Here is a 12,087-nt window from a genome sequence, read left to right as displayed (position 1 = left end):
CTTCTTCCTGGCAGAGTGGCCTTTCAGCCCATGTCGATACAGTACTCGTTTCACTGTGGATAATGACACACTCTTACCAGCTTCAGCCAACATCTTCACAAGGTCTTTTGCTGTTGTTCTTGGGTTGATGTGCACATTTCGGACCAAAGCACGTTCATCTCTGGGACACAGAACCCGTCTCCTTCCTGAGCGGTATGATGGCTGGACACTCCCATCTTGTTTGTACTTGCGTATAATTGTTTGTACAGATGAACGAGGCACCTTCAGGCATCTGGAAATTGTACCCAAGGATGAACCAGACTTGTGCAAGTCCACAATTCTCTTCCTGATATCTTGGCAGATTTCTTTTGACTTTCCCATGATGTTACACAAAGAAGCAGTGTGTTTCAGGTGTGCCTTAAAATACATCCACAGGTGTCTCCACTTAACTCAGATGTTGCCAATAAACCTATCAGAAGCTTCCAAAGGCATGACATGATCATATGGGCTGTCCCAAATTGTTTAAAGGCATAGTAATGTTAGTGTATTTAAACTTTTGACTTTGAAGCAAGTAGTAAAAATTGCCTTAAAAAATTCTCTCTTTCATTATTCTGGCAGTTAGCACAGAAATAATTGTGGTAATCCTAATTGACCTAAAACAGGAAGAGTTTATTCTGATTTCATGTGAGACAGTGAGAAAAAACATGCACATGTGTCTTTTTATATAGTGTATGTAAACTTCTGGTTTCAACTGTATATATACTGTATATTGACATGTTAGTGTGCTCAATCCATTGGTTTATATGGCAAGATGCTAAACACGAAACCCGATGGGATCGCTGTCCAAGTAGCACGTTCGAATAACCTGCCTTAACAACAAGTCATTAACTTACTAGAATCCTCTCTACTGAGGCAGCTGCCTATGTAGACAGTAAGACAGCAAGGCAGCTCCCTAGGTTTTTGAACACACTCATATTCATATAAAAACATGCGAGTACACATGACTCTGCTCCTACGCACAAAGCAAGATTTTTAAATACATGAATAAAAGCAGTAACAAAACACCAGTGATCTGCAGAGCCTGACCTTTGCCTCACTGAACAGCTTTGGAATGAACTGGAACATCTATTGAGGCTTTCCTGATCGGAGCCCAACCATATAAATGCTCTTTTGACTGAATAGGCACAAACTCCTACATACATGCTTTAAAGTCTAGTGAGAAGCCTTCTCAGAAGAGTGGCTGTTATAGATGAAAAGATGACATGGAGGTCACTCCATTCAACAAGCTCATTATCTGGTGTCCAAATACTTTTTTCACGCCAGGTTAAAAATTTAAAACAACAGGAATGTATTAAATAAATTACTGAATATGTACTTTGTTACTTTGCCAGTTAAGCTTTATGATGTAGTTTGTAAACCATGCTGAATGTTAACCAAAAGGTAAACATTGTAAATTGATTTGGAAAATGCTTTGCAAGCAAAAGTGGAATAAAACTCAAGTGCAAGTACAACATGAGATTAAGAGAGTTCTTAATAAAATGTTTTCTTCACAGGCATGTTTTACTTCTTTCTTGCAGTCTCAAACAATATAATCACTGCAGCCATTATGCAAATGTGCATCAGATTAATACCCTTCCTTCCATGAGTTTATTTTAAACATAAAAACAGAACTCCTAAAATGACTCCCATGTTTGAAAATTACACTGCAAGTGATAAACAACTCTACATGCATCAACACCACTCTGTGTTTTGCATCCTTGGTTAGAAATGCCACAAAGTGTATATCATTAGGGCAAACATAAAAAGAAAACGTGTTATTTTCCTCATTTGCTAGATGCAGTCCTCTGTAAAGACTGCTTCTAAATCAGCTTGTACTTTTTGCTTGTGTTATCAAGTCTGTACTCATTTACACTGTTAGCTAATATGGTGCATGAGGAGCAAATACAACAATTACAACAAAGGCAGCAAGAGAAACAAAAAAGTGATATACTGTTTTTTCTGCCGAAGGGTAAGACTGAGCTAGTTTAACTGGAGGGAAAACTCACTAGGAAGCCAAGATCCTGAATCAAAAAGGTCTCACCTTATAGACATGCTTAGATCTTAGAGGAACACATACCAAGCACTCTGAAGACCTCAGCTGATGCACCAATTTGTAGTTCTAAATCAAGGTGCACAAAACCCCCTTGAGACATGAAAAACAAGAACTTTTGCTACGCCTAAATGAGCTGAACCTAGAAGTTAATGATGTGATTTCCTTTTTTCCCCCAACTACACTCAAAACTACTTTTTACACCCGACTACTTCATTGTGACTCAAAAAAGGAGAAGTATATGTTGACCTTCAGGTAGAGACGTGCAGTAATCTAGAAATCTTGAAGTGCTTTGTAATGGAGTGCCACATTGTCTAACAGTTGAGTGTAGATGTGGCACTGGACCCACCACAATCATGATCAATCATGATCAAAATGAAAAAGGTTACTAATGAATAAAAATGAGTTTGAAAAGGGCTTGTATAACAATTTGAAGAGTTCCTTTGGACAGGAAAGGTCATAGAATTTTATTTGTAAAGAAAAAAAATCTGCAGGATCTTTTAGTTGATGGAATGTGGTAATAAATGTAGGTTGTTATTTGTACATCATACAAAGAATGTATGCCAGCACAGAATAACTTGAAGTGGCCTGGAAACTACCGGATGTATAATAATACATGTCCCAACGATTTGGGAATCACTGACATGTTTGTTTCAAATCTGAGTCTGTTTGAACCAAGAACTTTGAACATTTGCTAGTGTTTACTAAATCTGGCAGACTGTGAAAGCTGAACCCATATGCAATCTTGTCATCTGTATGGAAAGCGGAAATCTGAGGTTTCCTTAAAGTGTGCACAAGCACAGACTGCAGCATGTATGAAAATGTTCTACTTTCAGTACCAGTCATCAAATAATGTGAGCGGTTGGATTCACACATTACATCTCTTTCAGACATCATTTCTTGAAATAGCAAGTATTGTCTCAACATGTCTGTTTAACATCCTTGGAAGACAAGTTATGAGAAAGGCGCTACAAGGATTTTCCAGGGATTCAAGCTTTGTGGAAAGACCATTAGCAATCTGATGACTGATGACATTATATCACTGGCCACATCACCACACAAACTACAGTAGTTGATGTGCCGTATCAAGGAGGTTGGAAAGGAATGTAACATGCTGATAAATGATGAACACTGAAGAAGAACTGGAGATCGAACGTGAAACAAGTGGACTCCTTATATTTGAGAAGTAGAGTATCAAATACTGCAGATTGTGCTAGTAAAGTCAAAAATGGCAACAGTAAAGGTAGTAATGGTCAAATTAACAAGTACATACTGTATAAATGTAGTTGATTAGCACCATCACCAAGCTACGTTTGAAAGCCTTGATGTGGCCAGTAGCCACATAAATATGTAAAGCCTTGTAAAGCTTTTCAATGAAAATGATGACCACTAAGCAAGTGTACAAGATGGCCAGAACAGAAAAGAAGCTACCGAACTACATTAAGCCAAGTTACATTACTTTGGGCATGTGATGCAGCCACATAACACTGAAATCTTGAAGACTCTAAGAGGAATACTAAGAATAAGCTGGATTGCCAACATCACAACATGGATTGCATTATCAGAAGCTAGTCACAAGCAGTGCAGACATAGTGACATGACTTGATCTATTTCAAAATGTTTGCATTGAATGTCACAAAACACAATGGTTTCTTGACATATAAAACAAAGCTGGTAATTAAACACTTCACACATCTGAACTTTAGTTGGAGTAGTAACACGTTTTATTTCGCAAGAATTTAATGGTCAACAAAGATACTCTTTTATTCAATCTGGAGCTCTAAAAAAAATTGGGTTTCTTTCAAACAAGCCCAGCATTGACTATCAAACTTAAGTACTTGGTTGAAGAATGAATACACATTACCCACTAAACAAAACACAACACAGTTGCATCATTACAATTATATTAAGTACATTCACTATAATATCCAACATCCAAGGCTAAACAGCTATTGCTTTGAAGGCACTGATAGAAAAGTATAGACAACCTTATTTATATATCATGCAAGCAATGCCAGTTTCAGTAATAAACAGAGTAATTTGTGGAAATATGCTATCCTTTGTGTGAACAGTGGTTATATATTTTCATAATATACTATAGGTTTTGTGGAACAGATTATAGCTACATTAGGCAGTCAATGCGAAGAAGTATAACCAACAATTAACAACTGTAAAAGCTGCAATAAAGCAAGGGACGTGGTAAGTTTGTCAACCAAAACTTTTGTAAAGACATTGTAAACTATAATAAAAATAGTTTTTTTCTAATGTTGTAACATTTTCTGCCAGAGATTAAACTGCACCTACTGCAGACCTTAAACAAACTAATATGTCAAACAAGCCAATTAATAACAGCATAGCACCAATAGCAGAGCAAGTACATCATAAAAGCAAACTGTAACACAAACATCAGGTGGGAGAGAATGACGTATTAAAGGAGCAATACACGTTATCACATATGATTTATTTATAAACTACACTTGGAGAGCAGTGTACAAGTTATGGTTAACAAAAAATAAGGGCTTTCCATTTAGCATTTCCAGAAATTCTGCTAAAAGTAGGTTATGGACTTTGAAATAAAAAAAATAAAAAATGTGCTCAGTAAGCATTGTAGTGTGCTGTAGTGTGATTTACAGCTGAGCCACCAGAGCGTGACAGGTCTACTAAAACGATCAATTTAAATTTAATTACATTATACTTCCAGAATTGTATTTAATAATGGGCAAAAAAAATAAATTTAATTGGACAGTACATGTACTGCATAGTACTATGTGTATAATTCTAAATAAATAAAACTAAGTTTTGTGTTTAGCGATTTAACATTTTTTATTCATGCAGTGTCCAAATGCCTCACATTTACTGGTTAACTTGCACTATGAGGCGGTCCTAGCAATCCTACGGCAATCGAGTTATGTCAGTGTAATGCAGCTAAAAACACTTCTTGGGTAACTGATTTTGGAAAACCTCCAACCAATTGTGGAAGCTGGGGGGTGTCAAAACATGAGAATTTTTATCTTTGTGACTGCACTGGATGTTCTAGGTCTACATTTAACCATTAAGGTAGGCTATGCTGTGTACTGTAGCCTCTATTTATTGTCATTTAATTAATGCGTGTTATTTAATGAGTGCTGTAAAATGTGGCACTTCTAGCACTTATATTAAGCACACTAGCACTTCTGTGTGCTGCCTTTCAAAATAAAAAAAATATGAGTAAAGAATATAGTGTACAATGCGGCAAAAGAAAAGAGATACAAATACAAGCACCTACTGTAAGAGCAGATGCTTTCTCACAGCTTCATTTAACAATATCCCTACAGAAAGAAGGCCTCCTGTTCACCCATCTATACTGTCCCTTTAATCACCATCACTTTCCACATGCTGGAATGCCAGTAAAAGTGCAGTATGTTTCAAGTAATTCTTAATGAAAGATACTGAGCTTCTAGATAACCAACATTAGAATGGAAGTGCAACAAGAGCATCTAATTAATAACTTTGATTAAGCACTGACTAAGCCCATAGCTCGGAAACAGAACAACAATATGCAACATCACCAGCTGTAGGCTCACACAAAGCTAAGGAGAAATTAGACAGCTTCTGAATAAGGACATATGGGAAATGTCTTCTCATATCAGCTCCTCGTGATAGGAATGCAGATCCCATGTGCCACACTGTACAACACTGCCATCTGCTGACGACCAGCCACAACATCATTTCCTCAAGCCCAGAATGAAGGCACTCTGAGACAAGCTTCATATAAGAAAATGTCACTTAAGGAGACAGGATTAGAGATTGAGTATTATTGCAGTTCTGCAGCATGGTGGGAAGAAATTGCTCCTGACGCAGCAGGAGCTCCTGACTGCTCGAGGACTCTTTTTTTTCTGGCAGCAGGATGCCACTCACTGCTTCAGATCAGTTTTTGTCTGTCGGCGACCTCTGTGACAAAAATGGGATGCAAATTGCACTCATGGGGGATCAAACCTGGGCTAGACTCAACACTACATGCAGCTCGTTAACGAATTCTATGACAAACTGCTTTCAGCTCAGATCTTCCAAATAGAACTACCTTAACAACACCCAGTTTTGATGTTGTACAGAAAAGCATTTTAATAATTATAACCTGAACAGTAAAGCTCAAGGAGGTGTCCAGCGTTACATATTGCTACTCAAAGTATGGCCACTAGGTGGAGGGCTCTGCTGTTCACATTACAGCAAAGATACTCAGACTGAGGTTTGACAGACATGTCTGGGTCTTTGGTTTTTAAAATGGCCTTTTAAAATGTCTTATTTACTTATTTATTTAATCACATAATTCTGATTAGGGCCACATAATAAAGAATTAACTGACAAACTATTGCATAACACACACTCACTCACCAGAGATGTACAGTCACAAAAGTACTGAGCATGAGTATTTAAGCTAGAGTCCAATTCAAGTCACAAGTCGATATAACATACACAAAGCATATATGGTAAAAGTAGTGTAAAAATAAACAACTACTATAAGTTCAGCTGAAAAAAAATAGCAATTTTACTCAGAAAAACATGACAATCTCTGTTTTTTTGTTTTGTAAAGTGAAAAACAAATGTTGGTTATATTTTTATATAACCTGCTTGAGAACTTAACATCAGTAGATTTGTTGGTTTGTTTGTATTTGTGTCATTTTATGGCATGATCGATGTTACGTTTGAGTCTGCTTATTGGTCCGTGTACCTTTGGTAATTCGTTTTTCACTTTAAATCCCAAAGTTGAAAAACAAGAAAACGGGTCGTTTTTTGTTTTTCGTTTCAAAAACCAATACTGAAAAACGGGAAAACGGGGCGTTATTCGTGTTTCGTTTTAAGATCAAAAATCAAATAACAAATAAGCAGAAATTGAAAAATGGGTCGTATTTTAATTTTCCAAAATCAACATTTTTTATCAGTTCAACCAGAAATAAAAGAGCGAGCGCGTGCACGTGCTGAGGTGCGTGTACACGCTTCATATAAAGTGTAAATCAGGTACAAGTGTTGAGAAGACGGAGCACAAAGTTACAATAACGTTACACCGCGTCCCCTGTTCTGACTTTTGTGTCTGCTGTACTTTTTCCTGCCTTTGTTATTCACACAAGAACTATTTATCCTATTACTATTATTATTACCGTATAGGACTCAGTTCTGTAATACAGGCATAACTAATCGTACATGTCACATAGTGGTGGTAAATTCGGTTCATTTTATGGACTCGGGTTAGTCTGAGTCACTCAGTAATGTGATTCGGTTCACTTGAGTCACTTGTACTGCCATCTTGATTGAGATTGATTTACTGCATGAAAATGCATCCAGATCTCACTTATCTTCCGTGCACTCACAGCCAGGGCCAATCAGAGGACTCATAGGATCCGGGTTAATTGAGATCTCGGACTCGTGATTCCTGATTCAGTACGAAGATTCGAATCCTTAACCGAGGCGATTCAATATTTCTTGTTCTCGGCCAATAAACATCCAAAAATTTATAAAATTGCACGAACTAACTCTGCAGTGAACAAGGAGCAACAACAATCAAATATATTTCAAAAAGTTATGTGGTAAATAATAGGCAGAACACTGATTAAAAAGAAGCATTAGATGTTGTAATAGCTTCACCGTGACATGTACGAAAATCAAATAACAAATAAGCCTGTATTACGGTATTGCCTGTATTACGGTAATATAACAGGGGACGCGGTGTAATGTTATTATGACTTTTTGCTCCGTCTTCTCAACACTTGTACCTGATTTACACTTTATATGAAGCGTGTACACGCACCTCAGCACGTGCACGCGCTCGCTCTTTTATTTCTGGTTGAACTGATGAAAAATGTTGATTTTGGAAAATTAAAATACGACCCGTTTTTCAATTTCTGCTTATTTGTTATTTGATTTTTGATCTTAAAACGAAACACGAATAACGCCCCGTTTTCCCGTTTTTCAGTATTGGTTTTTGAAACGAAAAACAAAAAACGACCCGTTTTCTTGTTTTTCAACTTTGGGATTTAAAGTGAAAAACGAATTACCAAAGGTACACGGACCCTTATTCTATCTTGACTTTATATTGTGGATCCATTTTATATTTTTATTTTTATGGCTGCAAGGTAGGTTAAAACTGTTCTTTTGTGGTTTTAGGGTCCGTGTACCTTTGGTAATTCGTTTTTCACTTTAAATCCCAAAGTTGAAAAACAAGAAAACGGGTCGTTTTTTGTTTTTCGTTTCAAAAACCAATACTGAAAAACGGGAAAACGGGGCGTTATTCGTTTTTTGTTTTAAGATCAAAAATCAAATAACAAATAAGCAGAAATTGAAAAACGGGTCGTATTTTTTATCAGTTCAACCAGAAATAAAAGTGCGTGCACGTGCTGAGGTGCATATACGTACAACAGGGGTGGGCAATTACATTTTCCAAGGGGCCACATAAGAAACTCGGACTGTTGTGGAGGGCCGGACCAATAAGGTGAACTTAATTCTGCTCAATATTAATTAATTTTATCTTTTTATTTACATTTTCAGCATTTAGCAGACGCCTTTATCCAAAGCGATTTACAATACAGTTACAGTATACAGTCTGAGCAATTGAGGGTTATGGGACTTGCTCAAGAGCCCAACAGCAGCAACCAGGCAGTGGTGGGGCTTGAACCAGCAGCCTTCTGATTACTAGTCCAGTACCTTAACCACTAGGCTACGACTGTCCACTCTTTATGAAAAGCAGTGAATTGTACAGTTCTAATAAGCTGTTAATGTTTTGATGTTACATTTAGAAAGTTAGAAGTATGCAGAGTAAAAACATCAACATTATTTCACTATTTAAACAAACAAATGCAAAAACAAATGTGAACAAAATGTGCAGGTTTTTAAACTTTACACTATTTTGTTTTGAGTCGAATTACCTCATTTGTTTTTCAGTCCTTTGTTATTGTTTAATATTATGTTTAAAATCACAGAGCTGGTCCTGACTGCTTCAGTTCTGGACGTGTTAAACTTTATAAACAGTCTTTGTTGCTTTTGCAGTTTAGTTAGAGAAGCTTCAGGTGTGACGCTCCACATCGTTCATGTTCTTGTATTTCTGTTTAGTACCGTAACAGCGATTTAGAGCCTAAATTCTGATCCTTAACCAGCGTTACATCTGACTTTAGTAAATAAACAATTCAGAAGTTCGTGTCTTGTTAAAAACTCCACCGTCAATCACACTCAGTTCTGTTCGCATTACAGTGAAGCTGATACACTCGCGCACACACGCGCATACGCAAATCGAAACTTGCGGATATTTAAAGACACAGCGCTCCCGTCAAAATCAATCCTGTTATATTGCATGTTTGATGTACATTTATTTACGTCTAATTTTTAATTGCCACGAACCTCATGCGGGCCGGTTGTGGCCCGCAGGCCGTACAGTGCCCAGGTCTGTTCTAGACCTTCATCAGTGGTCACAGGACGCTGCCTACGGGGCACTGTTGGCTGGATATATTTGGTTGGTGGACTATTCTCAGTCCAGCAGTGACAGTGAGGTGTTTAAAAACTCCATCAGCATTGCTGTGTCTTATCCACTCATACCAGCACAACACACACTAACACACCACTAATATAGACCCCACTACTCTGGCTCAGGCCTACTGGTCATCAATTGCTCCTCATAAACATCATCAAACAACCATACACACTGATTTATACAATTTGGCTACTTTTTATTTTTAAACCCATTATAAACAATAACGTCATAATTGACTCTGCTCAGCAACTTGAAGGATTTTGTCCAATTAAACCCATTAGCATGTGCTAGACAAGGCAACCATTCCATGTGTAAGGCCTACCTGTTTGTTAGTGCTAATTACTTTGGTACTTGTTAGTTACGTATATGTTGCTCTAAAAGCATTTGTCCTCAAGCCCACACTAAACCAAAATACAAATATGTAATTATTTACTCTTTAAAGCTTATTAATAAGCTACATTTCATTCACAAGACACAAAATAAACACAATGCACAAAACACAAAAACAGACATCCCAAGTCTCCCGGAAGTTCCCGGAGTCTCCCGCATATACATATCGGCTCCCTGATGCCCGCAAGTCAGATAAAATCTCCCGGAATCTAGAACGAGCGGCCAAGAGCGACACAAACGCGCACGCAGGCGACACAGACTTTATTCCCGATCGCGTATTAACTCCGTTATCTGATATACAATCTAGCTCACTGTGTAGGGAACATAAATTAATTGTCTAATATACTGTCTAGTGCACTATGTAGGGAACATAAATCCGTTATCTGATATACAATTTAGTGCACTATGTAGGGAACATAATTCATTATGTAATACACTATCTAGTGCACTACGTAAGGAACTCAAATCATCATCTAGTTATACTTTCTAGTGCACTATGTAGTGAACATGAATGCGTTATCTAATACACTATCTGGTGCACTATGTAGGGAACATAAATCTGTGATCTGATATACAATCTAGTGCACTGTGTAGGGAATATAAACCAATTGTCTAATTCACTATTTAGTGCACTACGTAGGGAACATAAATTAATATCTAAAATACTATCTAGTGCACTATGTAGGGAACATAAATCCGTTATCTGATATACAATTTAGTGCACCATGTAGGGAACCTAAATCCGTTAACTAATACGCTACCTAAAGCATTATGTAAGAAACATACGTCTATTATCTAGTACACTATCTAGTGCACTAAGTAAGGAACATAAATTGTTTTCTAATATACAATCTAGTGCACTGTGTAGGGAACATAAATCTACTATCTTTCACACTATCTAGTGCACTATGTAGTACACATTAATGTGTTTGTGACGCGAACAGTTAGCTCAGTTAGCAGGTTTTTTTGGGCTTGGGGGGTCGGGTCGAGGTCCGGGTCCGGGTCCGGGGGTACCGCCCTGAAATGAGTTTTTGCAACTTGGGATGTCTGCAAAAAGCGTAGTTGCCCTTAGACAACATTACACAACGGTTAAAATAGCAAGTTGCTAAAACGCTCAATAAATAACAAAGCATTAACTTACATTAAACTGCTGCAAAGTCCAACTCCACAGCTAATCTTCCACAGAATCAGGACAATAATGGTGTTAAAACTGGTAAAACTCCAAAAATTCAACAATTAAAAACAATTGCAAACAACAATTTATATAAGCGCGCCAAAACGTAGCACCGAACCAACCGCAAGTTACAATGGCGCCGCCTTCTTAAAAAGACTCTTAATTGTTCATGAGTTAATTTTGACGAGTCCGAGTCGAGTCAGGAGTCATTTGGGACGAGTTTCATATCAGCTCTGGAGTCTACCTGCTTGAGACACCAGTGCCACTTCAGTGTATTTTACCTTCAACCACCCCTCACCTCATTTCAGTCTATCTGTCTCTGCTGCTGAGAATCACATTTTCTATTTACAGCATTCTATTTGTCATGTGTGTTTTTGTATATTTCACCATTTTAAACCATAAATTAAAAATACACCAAACTGTTGATTTCTCACATCTCCATCAACACGCTGGTACTTTTGCCAGATATGCAGTGTGTGTTCCTTCAAGCATTTTATAATTTTTTTAAATTTCTCAGATAATACAATTACAACTGGGTGAGTCAAGTTAAAAGCATAAGTGTAGATTTTAAAAATAGATTTATTTAAAATTAGTAACATTATACAAATACATAAATTCTAGTAATGGTTTTATAGTGTTTATCCTGTGATGGACTGGCGACCTGTCCGGGGTGTTTCCTGTCTTTTGTCGAGTAGAATTGGTCCACCGTGACCAGTGGTGTAACTAGGAGCTCATATATATTCATATACAGTGTATCACAAAAGTGAGTACACCACTCACATTTCTGCAGATATTTAAGTATATCTTTTCATGGGACAACACTGACAAAATGACACTTTGACACAATGAAAAGTAGTCTGTGTGCAGCTTATATAACAGTGTAAATTTATTCTTTCCTCAAAATAACTCAATATACAGCCATTAATGTCTAAACCACCGGCAACAAAAGTGAGTACACCC

The 12,087-nt window shown here is 37.3% G+C and overlaps 1 long non-coding RNA gene across 1 annotated transcript in view; it reads right to left on the bottom strand.

The window, feature by feature from the left end:
* Nucleotides 1–11,173, bottom strand: part of LOC134321074 (uncharacterized) — a 62,287-nt gene extending 51,114 nt beyond the window's left edge. Inside the window, exon 1 of the long non-coding RNA XR_010013781.1 lies at nucleotides 11,095–11,173. This is a non-coding gene — a long non-coding RNA (uncharacterized LOC134321074). The remainder of the gene's footprint in view (nucleotides 1–11,094) is intronic.
* Between the last annotated feature and the right edge of the window lie 914 nt (nucleotides 11,174–12,087).

This window comes from Trichomycterus rosablanca, chromosome 10, assembly GCF_030014385.1.
Source record: "Trichomycterus rosablanca isolate fTriRos1 chromosome 10, fTriRos1.hap1, whole genome shotgun sequence".
NCBI lineage: Eukaryota > Metazoa > Chordata > Actinopteri > Siluriformes > Trichomycteridae > Trichomycterus > Trichomycterus rosablanca.
This window is presented reverse-complemented; position numbering and strand designations above follow the sequence as displayed.